Source organism: Elgaria multicarinata, chromosome 11, assembly GCF_023053635.1.
Source record: "Elgaria multicarinata webbii isolate HBS135686 ecotype San Diego chromosome 11, rElgMul1.1.pri, whole genome shotgun sequence".
Classification (NCBI taxonomy): Eukaryota; Metazoa; Chordata; class Lepidosauria; order Squamata; family Anguidae; genus Elgaria; species Elgaria multicarinata.
This window is the reverse complement of record NC_086181.1, coordinates 39982304-39998408: the sequence shown is the minus strand read 5'-3', so window position 1 is coordinate 39998408 and position 16105 is coordinate 39982304. Positions and strand designations below refer to the sequence as shown.

General features: G+C 40.1%; 12 non-coding genes across 12 annotated transcripts; 5 read left to right on the top strand and 7 right to left on the bottom strand.

The window, feature by feature from the left end:
- Positions 1-372: 372 nt before the first annotated feature.
- TRNAN-GUU (transfer RNA asparagine (anticodon GUU)) lies at positions 373-446 on the top strand. Its single transcript has one exon. It is a non-coding gene; the product is annotated as a tRNA-Asn (tRNA).
- A 515-nt stretch (positions 447-961) lies between these two features.
- TRNAL-AAG (transfer RNA leucine (anticodon AAG)) lies at positions 962-1043 on the bottom strand. The gene has a single exon. It is a non-coding gene; the product is annotated as a tRNA-Leu (tRNA).
- A 4264-nt stretch (positions 1044-5307) lies between these two features.
- Positions 5308-5380, bottom strand: TRNAK-CUU (transfer RNA lysine (anticodon CUU)). Its single transcript has one exon. It is a non-coding gene; the product is annotated as a tRNA-Lys (tRNA).
- Positions 5381-5866: 486 nt separating this feature from the next.
- On the bottom strand, positions 5867-5948 carry TRNAL-UAG (transfer RNA leucine (anticodon UAG)). The gene has a single exon. It is a non-coding gene; the product is annotated as a tRNA-Leu (tRNA).
- Positions 5949-10670: 4722 nt separating this feature from the next.
- Positions 10671-10743, bottom strand: TRNAK-UUU (transfer RNA lysine (anticodon UUU)). Its single transcript has one exon. It is a non-coding gene; the product is annotated as a tRNA-Lys (tRNA).
- Positions 10744-11281: 538 nt separating this feature from the next.
- On the top strand, positions 11282-11355 carry TRNAT-AGU (transfer RNA threonine (anticodon AGU)). Its single transcript has one exon. It is a non-coding gene; the product is annotated as a tRNA-Thr (tRNA).
- Positions 11356-12272: 917 nt separating this feature from the next.
- TRNAD-GUC (transfer RNA aspartic acid (anticodon GUC)) lies at positions 12273-12344 on the bottom strand. Its single transcript has one exon. It is a non-coding gene; the product is annotated as a tRNA-Asp (tRNA).
- Positions 12345-12903: 559 nt separating this feature from the next.
- On the bottom strand, positions 12904-12975 carry TRNAG-UCC (transfer RNA glycine (anticodon UCC)). Its single transcript has one exon. It is a non-coding gene; the product is annotated as a tRNA-Gly (tRNA).
- A 480-nt stretch (positions 12976-13455) lies between these two features.
- TRNAS-AGA (transfer RNA serine (anticodon AGA)) lies at positions 13456-13537 on the bottom strand. The gene has a single exon. It is a non-coding gene; the product is annotated as a tRNA-Ser (tRNA).
- Positions 13538-14319: 782 nt separating this feature from the next.
- TRNAL-CAG (transfer RNA leucine (anticodon CAG)) lies at positions 14320-14402 on the top strand. Its single transcript has one exon. It is a non-coding gene; the product is annotated as a tRNA-Leu (tRNA).
- A 394-nt stretch (positions 14403-14796) lies between these two features.
- On the top strand, positions 14797-14890 carry TRNAI-UAU (transfer RNA isoleucine (anticodon UAU)). Its single transcript has 2 exons — positions 14797-14834; positions 14855-14890. It is a non-coding gene; the product is annotated as a tRNA-Ile (tRNA).
- Positions 14891-15301: 411 nt separating this feature from the next.
- On the top strand, positions 15302-15373 carry TRNAG-UCC (transfer RNA glycine (anticodon UCC)). Its single transcript has one exon. It is a non-coding gene; the product is annotated as a tRNA-Gly (tRNA).
- Positions 15374-16105: the final 732 nt, after the last annotated feature.

Sequence of the window (16105 nt, the reverse complement as noted above, 5' to 3'; positions counted from 1 at the left end):
GTTTCTTGATTATAGATCCCATTGAACTTGATGGTTTTTACGATTGAGTAAACATGTCAGGCTGCAGTCCTATACACAATCCTGGGAATAAGCACCCTTGAACTAAATGGGGTTTATTTCTGAGTAAACATGTATACGTTGAGCTCTGAGTCCATCCTATCATTTAATTCCAATACACAATGCCCTGCAGGTAAAAGCATACCTGGCATGTATTAACCTGGCATCAGTTTTTGGAGTTATTTCTAGCTTTCTGCATGAGTATTTAGAAATGGGGTGTGTGCTTTTTGTTTCACAATTTTATTTCTTAAAATAGAACGGGAAAACAAGAGGAAAAAGTATTTGCCTTTTCATACTTCTTATTAGCCCTAGCAAGTCTCTGTGGCGCAATCGGTTAGCGCGTTCGGCTGTTAACCGAAAGGTTGGTGGTTCGAGCCCACCCAGGGACGCCTCCTTTTCTCCATCTCTTGATGAGAGTATTGACTGAGAATAAATATAATCAATTTTTCTCTTCACTTTCTAAGCCTCCGAGAGGGTTATTCAGAATGCTGACCTCAGGATGCTAATTTTTCCTATTTGGTCTCTCAGAAATCTGTAGAAAGAATCCTATCGAAGGACTTTCTGTAGTGTTCACAAGAAAAGATGAGGATAGGCCAAGTAAATTTGATTTAAATTGAGTTTAAACCTTGAGAGTAGACATAGTTAAATTATTCCTATAATAACTGGTCTATAAATGAAGCCTAATTTTTATTTCCAAAAATATCAGATTGTCCATAAAGGAAGGGAAGGAATCAAGGCAATAAGGAGGTATTCTATGGTTATACAATTATGGGAATTTAAAGAGCCTTCCCTTTAGCAAAGATGCGCTTTGGTTTTGAAGACTTAGGAACTTTGTCCATACACCCTTCCAAGTTTTTTTTTTATATAAAGAATATATATTTTACAAGGTAAGGAAAATAGAAGTTGGCAGCTGTGGGATTCGAACCCACGCCCCCGAAGAGACTGGAGCCTTAATCCAGCGCCTTAGACCGCTCGGCCAAGCTACCAATTACATGGGTACCATATATAGCTATATCCGTGGGTTGGGTTGGGGTGTTTTCCTTAAAGCAAAAGGAAAGTAGAATGAAGAAGTGTGTAATTAATTTCTGAAGGAAATAGTATTAAACACAAACCCATGAATCAATCCTACCATATGATAAGCAATTGATATTGAAAGAGCACGGGCGGCATGCAGTGTGGAGGAACGTGTGGTAGTGACCTTCCAACTCCTCAGAATCATCCCTTCACTCTCAGATATATTTACATCCTTTTTCAAGCATAAGTAAAACTTCATGGGGAAAATCCAATCAAAATCAAGGAGAATGAAGCAAAATCCTATATCCACGTACCTAGGAATAAGTCCCATTGAACTGTGTTGGACTTACTTCTGAATAGACATGCATAGGAGTGTATTTCCTTAAGAATCATTATAATAGGTGCAATGTGAAAGCACTGAGATAGAGGCTTGAGTGTATCTCAGTTGGATTGTGGCCTATATAAAATAGGGTGTCTTGGGGCACATCTACTCCAAACAGGATATTCCACTATGAAAGCGGTATATAAAAGGCAGGAGCCACACTACTGCTTTATAGCAGTATTGAAGGTCACTGCAGGATCTACACTACTGCTTTGTAGTGGTACTGAAGTGCACTGACAACTGTTGGGGCCAATTGACACATCTACACCAAGCAGGATATAACTCTATCATATGGTATGTTGTCATGGGCCCCAACAGTTCTCAATGTACTTCAATATCACTATAAAGCAATAGTGTGGGTCCTGCCTTTTATATACTGCTTTCATACCACTAAACTGTAGTGGAATATCCTGCTTGGTGTAGATGGGTACTTGGTCATGTTCGATGAAACACAAGGATATTATCCTGGCTGTGCAGATAGATATTAAATATGCATTAAGTGAAGTAGGATTTCCTTTTGTCTGTCCTGAGTTTCCTGCTGATTACTTTTGTTAGATGAAATTCCCCCACCCTGCATTTCTAATATTATGAGGAGGAAGAAAAAAGTCTCTTTCTCTCTAATTTCCAGAGGGAAGCCCTGTGAGTCTATTGCAGAAAAAACAAAAAAAGGGGGCTGTTCAGACAACACGCTAAACCATGGTTAGGCCGCTAACCCTTTTGCAGCAAATGGTTAGTGAGTGTGTTTAAACCATGGTTATGTCGCCACCATGGTTAGGAATGGTTCTCATGACGCACTAAGCCATGATGTTTAGCTCAAAGTGCTTAACCACCATTGCTTAGTGTGTTGTCTGAACAGGGTCACTGAGTCTTTTGGCACCTTAAAGACTGACACATTTATTCTGGCATAAGCGAGATATATTTCATCCGATGCACGAATTGCTATAAAGAATTTCAGGGATATATTATAGCATATAATGTAATAATAAATATTATAGTATTATATTGGGCCTCAGAGGTTTGTTATGTAATATAAGCAGAAAAGGAAATAAGAATGTGATAAGAGCCCTTTGGGGTCAGACCAAGGGTCCATCTAGTTCAGCACTCTGTTCACAAAATGGCCAACCTATTGCCTGTGAAAGGCACAGAAGTAGGACATGCGTACATTAGCACTCTCCTACTTGTGTTCACAAACAACTGATATACAGAGGCATACTGCTTTTGATACTGATGGCTCTTGCCATCAGGACTAGTAGCCATTGATAGCCTTCTCCTCCAATAATGTATCCATCCCTCTTTTAAAGCCATCCAAATTAATGGCCGTCACTACATCTTGTACTAGATAATTCCTTAGTTTAACTATGCACTTTCTTTTATCTGTCCTGAATCTCCCACCAATCAGTTTCATGGGATGACCCAGAAAGCTTGATGATAATTAATTTGTATATTCTAAGTTTTAAGTGTTTGGTTTATAAAAGTGTAAAGGAAAATGCCTAATGTAAAGTACTGTTATATTATGTAGTGCCGTGGTTTGGAAGGGGCTAATTTAGGTTTATTGAGAGGTAATGTGGGTGCACTCATCCTGACCTGGTGTGCATTTAAGCCAAATGAAAAAGGAAGGAGAAACAAACCATTCCTGTTGTTGCTGATGGTTGCTGTTCAAAGGACATTTGAAAGAAGAGCATTATGGACAGAGTGTGGGAGACTTCAATAAGGAACTAGGAGATTGTCCTAGTTTGGGAAAGCAGTAGTATATTTTCTTACCTTCTACGGGGTGTGGAGAAACTGTTTTGAAGATCCTGGCTGGGCCAGAAGCTGCTTTGCAATGAGTTGCTCAGTGCAAGGTTGTTGTACTTTTCAAGGAATGAGAACCCAATCTGAAGAGCTGGAGTCCGGTGGCTGGGAGCCTTCAGAGTCAATGCTGAAAGTGACTATACTTCACTATCTAACTGCTACAAGACTTTGGTTTGTGATGTCAGGGATGAATCCATCCATGGAGCCCTGAGGAAATGCTCGGCCTCTCACTTGTGCTTGGCTATCCTGCCCTGCAAATGACTCATTGAGGTTGATGTTCTGTTGGCTGTGTGATTTTTCTTTAAATTGTATTAATAAATCTTTTGTTAATTGACTTGCCCTTGTCCGGATGTGTGAGTAGGGTTGACTACCTGGGTTTTAAGTAGTAAAACTTGGGACACAGTATTATTATAGTAGAATAATTAAATAGTACATATGATGGTAGGAGCGGGATAAAAAATATGTAAATAGTGAGGTCAGAAGAAAATTTAATGCAGAAAGCAATCCCAGAAGAAATTTTAATGCAGAAAGCAATCCCATTGACAACCACATTGCAATATTAAGAATGGCCATTCACAAAACCATTGCTGCTGATAACACAAATTTCCTGACACTACTAAGCCATGCAGTTTAATGTAAAGAAGTATAAAATAATGAACGCAGGGGCAAAACAACAAGAACAACTTCACATATAAGTAGATCGGATCAGAGCTAGCAGTGACTGACCAAAAAAGAGATCTTGGGGTTGTGGTGAACAGCTTGGTGAAAATGTCAAACCAGTGTGCAGCAACTAAATGACAAATTCCATATTAGACAAAATTAGGAAAGGAATTGAAAATAAAACTGTTAATATTATACTCCTCTTATATAAACCGATGTTGAGGCCACACTTAGAATATGGTGTACAGTTCTGGTCACTGCTTCTAAAAGGTGGGCATCACCAAGTTGAAAAAGGGCAGAAACGGGCAATCAAAATGATCAAGGGGCTGGAACAACTCTTGTTATATGAAAAAAAGATACGACATCTGGGACTGTTTAGCTTGGAAAGAGGTGAGTAAGGGGAGGCAGGACAGAAGTGTACAAAATTATGCGTGGTGTAAAGAAAGTGGAAAGAGAGAATTCTCTCTCTCTCATAATACTAGAAGATGGGTCATCCTATGAAGCTGATTAGTGGGAGATTCAGCACAGATAAAAGGAGGTCCTTCTTCACGCAGTACATAGTTAAACTATGGAATTCAATATCACAAAATGTAGTACTGGCCATCAATTTGGATTGCTTTAAATGGCTATTAAAGACACTGGCTATCAATGGCTACTAGTCCCAATGGCAATATGCTACCTTCTGTATCAGAGACAATATGCCTACGTACTCCAGTTGTGTTGGGGAACACAAGTGGAAAGGTGCTATATTGCACTCCTGTCCTGCTTGTGGTCACTGCATGAATAGAATGCTGGACTAGATGGACCTTGGTCTGATCCAGCATAGCTCATCTTCTTATGTCCTATTCAGGTAGTGTGATAAAAAAAAAATCCTTCATCACAATTGAGGCCTCTAGCAATTGAAGTAAATTTGTTGATGAACTGAACCTGTTGATGAAACTGCTAAATTAGAATTCAGAAGTTTGTCATTAGGTTTCAGAATGTCCACTAGTTCTATGCTAGGTTAGGCTTTGATAATCACATGTGGTGGCATGGAATGGACATTGTGGGATCCAGTGGGTTCCAGAGTCCACCCTGGCAACATCTGATCCCTCGTTTTAGTTCATTATTGTGGAAAAAACGTTTATACTGACCCAACCCTTCAGATGGCTTAGAACCCCAACATAAAACAATGCGAAATAAAATCTACATCAATTAGATGTGTAGCAGTTAATTCCCTTGACTGGTCTTTTTTTACAGCTCCCAAGTTCTGGGGAAACTTAACTCAAACCCGCAGTTCCAACACTTCATTTCTTACTCTTCCCTCATTTTAAAAAAGGAAAAAATTCCACGTTGTAGCGTTTGGCTTTTATAGTAAGGACAACAATATTGTACCAATATATGATTCGAAAACAAAACATATGCGCCCAACGTGGGGCTCGAACCCACGACCCTGAGATTAAGAGTCTCATGCTCTACCGACTGAGCTAGCCGGGCAGTTATGCGTTAAGAGTCTTTTAGCCTGTACTATGCAAATAAACTGGAGTGACTCACTTTAAATTCTTAATGCCAATGTAGTTGCTTCCTCATCCTCCTTCAAATATCTCCCCGCTTCCTTTAGAAATAAAATGCAAGTGCTCATATCCTCTCCAAAATGCATTTGTTTGCAAATCGTTTCACCTTTGATCTAAAGCCACGGTCGAATTTTAGGTTACTGACCATGTAACCGAAAACTGGATCAGGGGTGGGGAATTGCGGGAGAAGGTATTATTGTTAAAGGTAAGGTTCATGTAGGCGAGAGGAAAAACAGGAATGTTGAACGAGCTAAATATAAGATTACTGTCGTTTACGAATTTACTTTTGGGAGAAAAAACCCTGGATTCAGCGTAATATATATCCGAGTGAATGTACATAGGGTCATCGGATAAGGAATGTAAAGAGATGGCAGCTAATTTAAGAACCATTACGAAGGAAAAGAACACTTGGCAGCGGTGGGATTCGAACCCACGCCTCCGAAGAGACTGGAGCCTAAATCCAGCGCCTTAGACCGCTCGGCCACACTACCTTACATGAGAAGTAGTTATTCCATAGCTGTTACTGTTTAGGTGTCGTTTACGCCCATTCAGCCATTCTTGTTCGTGTTGTTTCTATAGTATATACAACATTAACTCAGGCATCAATGTGCTGTGAAGATTGCAGTAGACAAGGCAGCCAGGGTTACCAAAGAGAGTGAACCACTGTTTTAGCAGGGGAGAAAGAACGGAACAGGTGTGTCAGTTTCTCTCCCACCCACCCCAACACACACATTTTTTATACATTTATTGAGGCATAAATCTGTGGTCATATAAAACCTACTTTCATCTTTTTTTTAGGTAGGTCTTTTTTTTTACATGGGAACAAATAAGACAAAATCAAAGTAACTTTTTTAAATAATGAAATTCTATTTTATTTAGAATAAAGCTAACAAAGTAAAGGCATCAAAAGAAAAAAAACAAATTATTGGAAGAGAAGGCTATCAAGGCATACCTCCAGTATCAGTCGGTAGGCCTATGTACACTAGTTGCTGGGGAACATGGGAGAGAGGGTACTGTTGCACATGTCCTGCTTGTGCGTTTCCTTTGGGTCACTGCCTGAAGAGGATGCTGGACAGGTGGACTCTTTGTCTGATCCAGCATAATTTTTCTTATGTTCTTATGTACATAATAATCATCAAAATTACAAAAACCAACAACAACAACAAAATTACTAATTATAAATCTTAGTCTATAACTGCTATGCTTATGGAACATCTACAATAAAACAGCGATGTAGGAGCTCAGTACTTCTTGAAAGTAATAAATAAATAAATAAATAAATATTTTGTTTGACTATAATTCCCATTATCCCCTGCTAGCAAGACCAGTGGTCTTGGATGATAGTTGTCATTGAGAACATCTGATGGGACCAAAGTGTTACTTATCCACAGTTAGTCCTATTTAAAACAGTCCCATTGAAATGAATGGGTCCTAACTAAAGTCATGACTTACTTGTCCCATTCTTTTCAGTGAGTCTACTATAAGTAGGATAAACAATCTCAAAGTTGGGAAGGGCTGGCTCTAGACCAGAATTCTCCAACCTGGTGCCCTCTGCATGGTTTAGATTACAGTTCCCATCATACCTGACTATAGGCCATGCTAGTAGGCGCTGATGGAAGGGTAATCCAAAATATCTAGGGAGCACTGGGTTGGGGAAGGCTGCTCTAACCTATGGCCCAGTTCTCCCTGAGGTGGTAAACCATGCCTGAGAGGTAGCATTTCACATGCAGGAACCCCTGAGGGAATATGCCCATGTGAAAAAAAACCATTCCCTTTACATAGAAATCTAGGATGTGAAGGAAAAAGCTAGGCTAAAACCCTTTTCCATCCTCAGCACTTAGATTTCCAAGTAGAAAGAACTGTTTTTGTATAAATGAGCATTCAGCCTTGTGAGTCTCCAGCTACAGATCAAAGTAGTACAGCCCAGTTTACTGTCTTTTAGACAAGTAGGCCTCTATTATTTCCTTTATCAGACCAAGAAGTGGAATGTATTCCTTTTTCACCTACTGGGCAGTTTATTGTGAAAGCTCATAAATAACCACCATGACCTCCATTGATGATGGAGGTTTATGGATTTGAACAGGATTAAGAACATAAGAAGAGCCATGCTGGATCAGAACAAAGGTCCATCTAGTCCAGCACTCTGGTCACACATTCGCCAACCAGTTGTCAATGGGAAAACCACAAACAGGATGTAGTGCAGCCACACCCTCACACTCATGTTCCACAGCAACTAGTGTACAAAGGCATACTACCTCTGATACTGAAAGCAGTATACAGCCATCAGGACTAGTAGCCATTGATTCTCATACACTTCTTCCACAGCCTTAGTATAATTGTTACTTTACAGGTTCTCAAAAAATGTATCTGGTCAAGAGGACAGGGCTCCTGCAGCTTTAACTGTTGTGATTAAGCAGGACAAATGACACCTGCTGAAATTTCCTTCTCTATACAACTGTTAAAGATACAGGAGCCTTGTCCTCCTTTCCATATGGCCACCCTAAAACTGGCCTGCAAGGCCAAAAAGAAATAAATTCCCCAACCCCCAACACGTTTTTAAGAAGCATTTGAAAGATTCTCTGCAACACATTTGGAGAAGTGGCCCCTGAGAAAGGAAAGTCCATTTTGAAGAGCGCTGGGCATAATAAAAGTTTTTTCAGGCTCCTGAGAATATTTTATCTTCTGTTTTGGGACACATAAGTTAGGGTGGCCATATGAAAAGGAGGACAGGGCTCCTGTATCTTTAACAGTTGCATAGAAAAGGGGAATTTCAGCAGGTGTCATTTGTGTATATGGAGAACCTGGTGAAATTTCCTCTTCATCACACCAGTTAAACCTGCAGGAGCTATACTGCAGCTATACTGTGACTAGATTTAAAAGACGGCAGGGCACCTGCAGCTTTAACTGTTGTGATGAAGAGGAAATTTCACCAGGTTTTCCATATATACAAATGACACCTGCTGAAATTCCCTTTTCAATACAACTGTTAAAGCTACAGGAGCCCTGTCCTCCTTTTCATATGGTCACCATACATAAGTGCCTTCCATCTTGCCATTTCCTTGAAGCACCTGGAGCACACAATTGCAATTTCTCTCCTTCCCAACTCCCCACCACCACTCCATGTTTTACAACTGTTTCTACATGACTGATATGTTAGAACAAAACAACAAAATGCGTTTGCCAGCCCTGATAAAACAACAAAATACTCTGCAGAGTTTTGAATTTTATACTCACTTAAATCATAGTACCACCATGACTACATGAATAATCTGGAGTTTGCTTCTGCAAACTCCTTCCTTTCTCCTTCCACACCTTCCACTCTCTGGGTGGCCATTTGGGGGGGGGGAGGGTGTGAGCTCCAGGGACCTGGATTTTGGCCCCATGATCCAGCCCTACTCACACTACTAGATGGGTTTGTTTATTTTCAAGGTCACAGCAACTGCTTCTGCCCCCTCCTTCAAGGTATAATTTACTAACTCACCACCTAACAGGACATCTGTGCTTTAGCCATACTAATGTGCCAGGAAGTGCATAATTTGAAATCCCCTCTTCATCACAAGAGTTAAAACTGCAGGGGCATTGCCCTCTTTTGTATCTGAGGGCAGGGCTCCTGCAGCTTTAACTGTTGTGATGAGGGGATTTCACCAGGTGCTGCCTGCATGCAGACAAATGACACCTGCTGAAACACCCTTTTCAATACAAATGTTAAAGATACAGGAGCCCTGTCCTCCTTTTCATAGGGTCACCTAAGCATGACAAGCAGAGATTGAGTCATTAATATGGTACCTGAGTTGAAGCAGAAGCAAGCAATTTGATCTTCATAGTCCCATACAGACTTCTCACCCAGGAAGCCACAAGCTAACTGGGGTCTGGAATGTAAAAGCCCCCTTTATTACTTGAAACAGTTCCGCAGACCAAGAGTACTACAGTAATACAGTGGTAGCAGAATAGCACCATTTCTCCTCCACTATCCCTGTTCAGCTGGACTCTAAAATGAGTGTAAGGCCAACTTTTGATCACATTAATTGTGGGGCATCCTTCACTTGTGATCTAGTTGTCCCTGGTGTTTTATTCCGCTTCCTGAGAGCCAATCAAGCTCTTGCAAGAGAGGGCATCAGGGAGTGATAACACTGTGCACAGTGGACCCATTGCAGAGGTTGAACAAGGACTCATCTACACCAAGCAGGATATTCCACTATGAAAGTGGTACACAAAAGGCAGGAGCCACACTACTGCTTTATAGCAGTATTGAAGTGCACTGACAACTGTAGGGGGCCAAGACAACATACCATGTACTGCTTTCATACCACTTCCATAGTGTATCCTGCTTGGTGTAGATGTGTCAATGGGCCCCAACAGTTGTCAGTGCACTTCAATACTGCTATAAAGCAGTAGTGTGGCTCCTGCCTTTTATATACCGCTTTCACAGTGGAATATCCTGCTTGGTGTAGATGAGCCCCAAGGCTTCAACAGGACAACCTGCAGAGGAAATAGGAAATTTTATGTGTCTATTTCCAGCATTTTTATCCTGATCTGCAGCCAAAGAGACTCCTAGAGTGACTCCCATTCGGTAAACAAAAATACAAAACAAATACACACACAAGATAGTCCCTGCCTGCAAGTTTGTAATGCAAAAAGACATCACACAAAAAGGAAAGGATAAGGAAAGAAGAGGAAAGAAGATAAGGAAAGAAGAAGCTGCTAGAAAGTTCTCCCACAAGTGCAGAGTTTGGAAGGCTTCATTAGCCAAAGCCTTACCAGGTAATGATCTGTCCATTACAAAAGAATTACAATAAGCTCTTCCATTGTCTTCTTGATCAGCACAAATCTCCAAGTGACAGTATTTTGTTAATTACTTTATTTCAGCATGCATACTTTCTGGGTTTTTGCTTGTTTATTTGCAAACAAAAAAGGCCTCAGTGCGATTTACAGTCAGTACTGAGGGTGACCTGAGAAATGTGTTACAGTTAAGAGTATAAATTCAATAAATAACAAACAAGAGTTCAAAGACAAAATACAAGCACCACAAACAGTTTTATATAGTGATAAATGTGCAGTCATGGACTACAAAAATGTATGCCAAAATGCCATCAGTAGCAATATGAGACCCAGATAATGATTTCTCTTACAAGGTAATTATTAAGTGGTGAGAAGCGACAGGGAGAAGAGACAAGGTTTATGAACATTTTTGTTTTCTAAAAAGCAAACAATTACGCCTGAACAGGGACTTGAACCCTGGACCCTCAGATTAAAAGTCTGATGCTCTACCGACTGAGCTATCCAGGCTTTTTGAAATACATTGGCGGGTATTAGTATTGTGGTAAATAGCTTCCGCATCACCTCGTGCTAACTGTAAATTGTTTTGATCTCTTTCAAGTGAACTAGCCATGATAGCTTAACTTTCACACGACCTCAAACAGGGTTGCTAGTCCACGGAGTCAGTTCACACATACCAATGAGAGTCCTCAACTCAAAAGGATCCAGTAGAAGTTGTGAAATAGCCTTACCAGTTTCTTTGCTGTTTGCATTTTCCCCAATGCACCAGGTAAATGATTGACAATTAGCTAAGAGTGGGTGTGAGTGGCTTCAGTTAGAACCAGCTAGAACTCTAAAGGAGCTATCCAAGGTGGTGAGCCCTATCTCCAAAATAGGATAAGCACCTTGGGCGGCTCCTAGTTCTGACTGTAACTCAGATGGATTCACAGCCCCACCGAAATTGGAGCCACCAGCCTTCACTGGTTGTGGGTGACTGTACCATAGTGATTTTTCAATACATAAGTACATAAAATTCCTCGTTCCCACATGTTCTTTATAATGTATAAGGGGTGCCATGGCTTAGTTGGTCAAAGCGCCTGACTAGTAAACAGGAGATCCTGGGTTCAAATCCCAGTGGTGCCTGACTCTTTTCTAAGCGAAAAAAGATTCCTATGGTTGGGGAAAAGCCATAGATACAACAGCACCAAAAGAGCAGAGTCAAAGAAAATCCGAACAAAGCACAAAATAATTACCCACAAAATGCAGAGCCGGGAAGTGGAGGTGCAACAAATTTAAGTAGCAAGCTGTTTTGATACAATCACTTTCATGAAAAAGAGTGGAATAGGTATCTTAAATATTTTATTATTGCGTTAAGTTGATACATAAGAAAATAAAACACAGATCACCTTTTATGGAGATGGACTGAGAGAGAGAGAGATTAAATAACTACTTTAATATGCTGCTACATGACAGGTGTACTTTTAGGCACAGTTCAAATTAAATTGCCTGGGGAATCGTCCATACCATCTTGATTTTTCAATGAAGGTTCACTACTTACTCGCAAATAGCTTAAAAAACTGTTCCCCGTCATAATACGTCCAGATAACTGGGATTTAAATTACAAAATCTGTTTCAGTGGTAACGCTCAGCTTTGAAGTGTGTGAAGTACAAATCAAGGAAAAAATATTGCGTTTGAGCATGTACAGAGGTCTTTTCTTACACCACTGCCACAATCACAGCAGTCTTCTAGATTAGAAAAGGGTTTCTAGATTACAAGATAGAACTTCCATGAAAGTTTGAGGCAGGCAACCAAATATTTGGGAAATTAAAGACTGTGGGATCATGGATTATAAAACCAGATCAGTGGTGATGTTGTAACAATTCTTGCACAACAATTCCACTGACGCATTATAAGTTAATGAAACTGAATGCATATAATGAAACTGGAATGCATCTGGATGCCTTTGAAATGTAAAAACTATATTTAAAAAGAAACAGACAAAGAAAACCACGGAAAACAAAAAATTGTTGCATTTCCCTTTGAACTAAAAGATTTCCGTCTCCCCGTCGGGGAATTGAACCCCGGTCTCCCGCGTGACAGGCGGGGATACTCACCACTATACTAACGAGGAACTGGCTGAACGAAGCTAGTAGTATCTGCTACCTATCAGTATCGTGAAAAATTGTGGCTTCTTAAAGGAAAAAACCATAGCTGTGTCGGCCCACGTGAAAAAAAATCCATAATCCATAGCATTTTTGACTCGTTTGGGTTTATAAAGGTATTGGCTTGCTATGGGTTTTGGAATTCGGCTCTTTGGACGATTTTTAAATATTTTTTAAATCCTTTTTCATAGTTTTCTGCTCACTGATGGGTAAAGTACGTTCAAGTTTCAAATCCTACACTCTACTCGGAGTAACGCGGATCTATAAGAGAGTCCCTTTTAAAAGCCTTCCTTTGAAGAAAGAAAGTAGGTTGGATAGGTTGCACGTAAGTGCTGCCATGAATACACGCATATCCGGAAAAAAAATGTTTTCACTCTTTCGGCTTAGTCCTTGCATATTTCCCTCGACAACCAATTTCTGATCTGTTAAGAGGAGAGTGGGAAAACATATATTAAAAAGCAAATCTTTTTTAAAAAATAATAATAATAAACAAACATGAATGCAAAACGGCAGGAGGAAAAATATAGCTGCGTTGGCCGGGAATCGAACCCGGGTCAACTGCTTGGAAGGCAGCTATGCTCACCACTATACCACCAACGCTCACGGATTTTTGTATCTGAAAACTCATCATACTATGCAGCATTCTTCATCGTCCATTTGAGCAGCCTGTAGAGAAAAGATTACACATCTTAAAACTAGGGTGTTTCTTCCAGGCAGACTGGAGACTTCCTTCTCATCAGTTGCTTCTCATCCTTCTCATCAATGGAACCAGTTACCTAGGGAGGTTGTGGGCTCTCCCACACTAGAAGCCTTCAAGAGGCAGCTGGACAACCATCTGTCAGGGATGCTTTAGGGTGGATTCCTGCATTGAGCAGGGGGTTGGACTCGATGGCCTTGTAGGCCCCTTCCAATTCTGCTATTCTATGATTCTATGATCCCCTTCTTTTCAAATTAAGTAATGAAACCAACTGGGGGGAAAGACCATCTCCTGGACTTAGAAGAGATTATTTAAAATAGAAAGAAAAGCAAAAGGTTTTTATCAAGCAAGCGAGGCTTTTAAACAAACAAAAAGTGTTGAACCGTAGTCGGCAGGATTCGAACCTGCGCGGGGAGACCCCAATGGATTTCTAGTCCATCGCCTTAACCACTCGGCCACGACTACTTAACAATACTTTTCGTTGCCATATGTCCTATTAAGGGAATAGCCATGCTAGTAGCTTGCTTCTCCAAGGATGATGTCAGCTGAAATAAATTCTTGAGGTTCTGAGCATTTGTTTCCCGGCTCCCAGATGCCCTGCATTTGTAAAACAATCAGTATCACCTGTCAAATACCCAAAAGATGGGATTTCCCCCACCCTCACCTCAACCTACACAGTGCACATAGATCTTTGTTCTTTATTTATTATTTATTTATTATTTATTTAGAATATTTATATACCGCTCCCCATTGAAAAATTTCAGAGCGGTGTACAAGATAAAATGAAAATAAAAACAGAATAAAACAGTTAAAACAAATTTTAAAAGAAGCAAATACAGACATTCAAGGCTGCCTATTAAGGAAAGTCTTCCTGGAATAAAGATGTTCTTTATGACTGCAGCAACCTACAAAGTGATTCCTGGCACTGTAGAGGTAGGAGTGGGCCAAGAAAGATATGGCAAAAACTGAGTCTGATTACAAACAGAATGGGATGGATCCAGGTTTAGTCATTCTTAGATGAGACCCATTAAATTTAGTCATGTCCAAGTCCCATTGATTTCAATGGCTTTACACTAATTATGACCAAGTCTGAATCCAAGCCAATTCTTCTCCCATCTGAGTCATTCCATTCAGTTCACACTGTTCAATTGCCAGTCACCAAAGGGACAGAAATTAAATTATATATATTTGTGCCAGATTCTGGTGTAAAACACTTTTGACACCTAAAGAAAAGAGTAATTTGTATGGTCAGGATGGCCGAGCGGTCTAAGGCGCTGCGTTCAGGTCGCAGTCTCCTCTGGAGGCGTGGGTTCGAATCCCACTTCTGACACGATACATTTTGAGCATTGCTTCACATCTATACAATTTCTTTAAAATAACTAAAAGACCGAATGCTTTACCTCTATTGTGGGTTCTTCTCCAAGGCGCATACTGTGTAAAACTTAAACATATTCTGAAACTATTCAAGGGCTATATTCATAAAACGGACTGAGCTGTTGCTTTGTGGTTCTGCTGTTTATTCTGTTCCAGTTAGTTTGCAGTACTTTTAAAAAAAATTCTTTGCTGAACACGATAGATAGACATACTCTTCTTTTTACCATAAATGGGTGGAAGGTGCCTTGTTTCTAGATCTTAAAGATAAGTATTTAAAAAATTAGACTGAGCGTTCAAAAATACTTTTCGAGTCGCACAAGGGAAACTGTACAGGAGAATTTTAAATAGCAGCTCCAGTGGCGCAATCGGTTAGCGCGCGGTACTTATACAGCAGTACTTGTGAAAGCAATGCCGAGGTTGTGAGTTCGAGCCTCACCTGGAGCACTAATTTTGCTCCCCAAACTGACACCTTTCTTCAGGGAAGATTGCTAAGCCCTGCGCTCCAATTATCTATCGTTAATAGATAATCGCCAAGTGTGTTTAAGTATTTTAAGTTGTCCTTGGACCAGTGAGTTTTACAAAAGCAATTTAAAACAGAGTGCAGTGTGTATATACTGAATTGCGATTTGACAGGCATTTAACCTAGGCTATGGATGCGGAAGATTGGAAGAAATGTGTTTTATCGCGTCAAACAGAGAAAGCAGGCTTTTAGGAAAGTTTTTAAAACTTCGTTATAAATATTTGAAGCGCCCTAAAATCTTAGTTGATGGCGCCACCGTGTGGAAGCTCAGAGGCATGGTTTCTACGACTACTTAGGCGTATATAGGTCGATAGTAAAAACATTGTACAACTGTGGCGTTGGTGGTATAGTGGTGAGCATAGCTGCCTTCCAAGCAGTTGACCCGGGTTCGATTCCCGGCCAACGCAGAAGTCTTTTTTTCTCCACATTTTGTCGTTCCTTTCTTTTGCTTGCATTGTAAAATATGCACTTTAGCATGTATTTTGGCTCCTAAAACCGGATTAAAAGAGAAATTTACAATAGCAAAACATTCAGCTACTCACAACTTGAGTCCCAGTTTTAGGAAAAAGGCAGGATATAAATAATAATAACAACAACAACAACAACTTGAAGAAAATTGCTTTAAACAAGAGACACCTTATTTGGATAACCAAACAAAACCCTATTATTATTATTATTATTATTATTATTATTATTATTATTATTATTATTATTATTATATTTATTTGTATCCCGCCGTTTGCCCAATAATGGGCCTCAATGCGGCCTTGCAAAATTTAAAACATATACGTTTTAAAACCTATGAAAAGAAATATTGTTGAACTAATGTTGTTCCCTTCCATCTACAGACGGAAGACTTTGGGGAAGTCCCATAATCATCTGCTCTATACCCCCACCTCGTTTGTTTCACATTTAGCCTGAAGAAGAGGTCTGGAGAACTCTAAAGCTTTCCCATGACTTTATGACATTTAGGTTACACGTAATAAAGTGATTACATTATTCTGGCATTAGGGTGATTTTTTCCCCTATTGGGACAACATAGCTGCCTAAGATTACTCTATATAGGCTAACAGATTTATCATGGCATACATTTTCATGGGCCCAGAGAGCTGGCTCAATCAGTGCTCTCTTCACTTGGC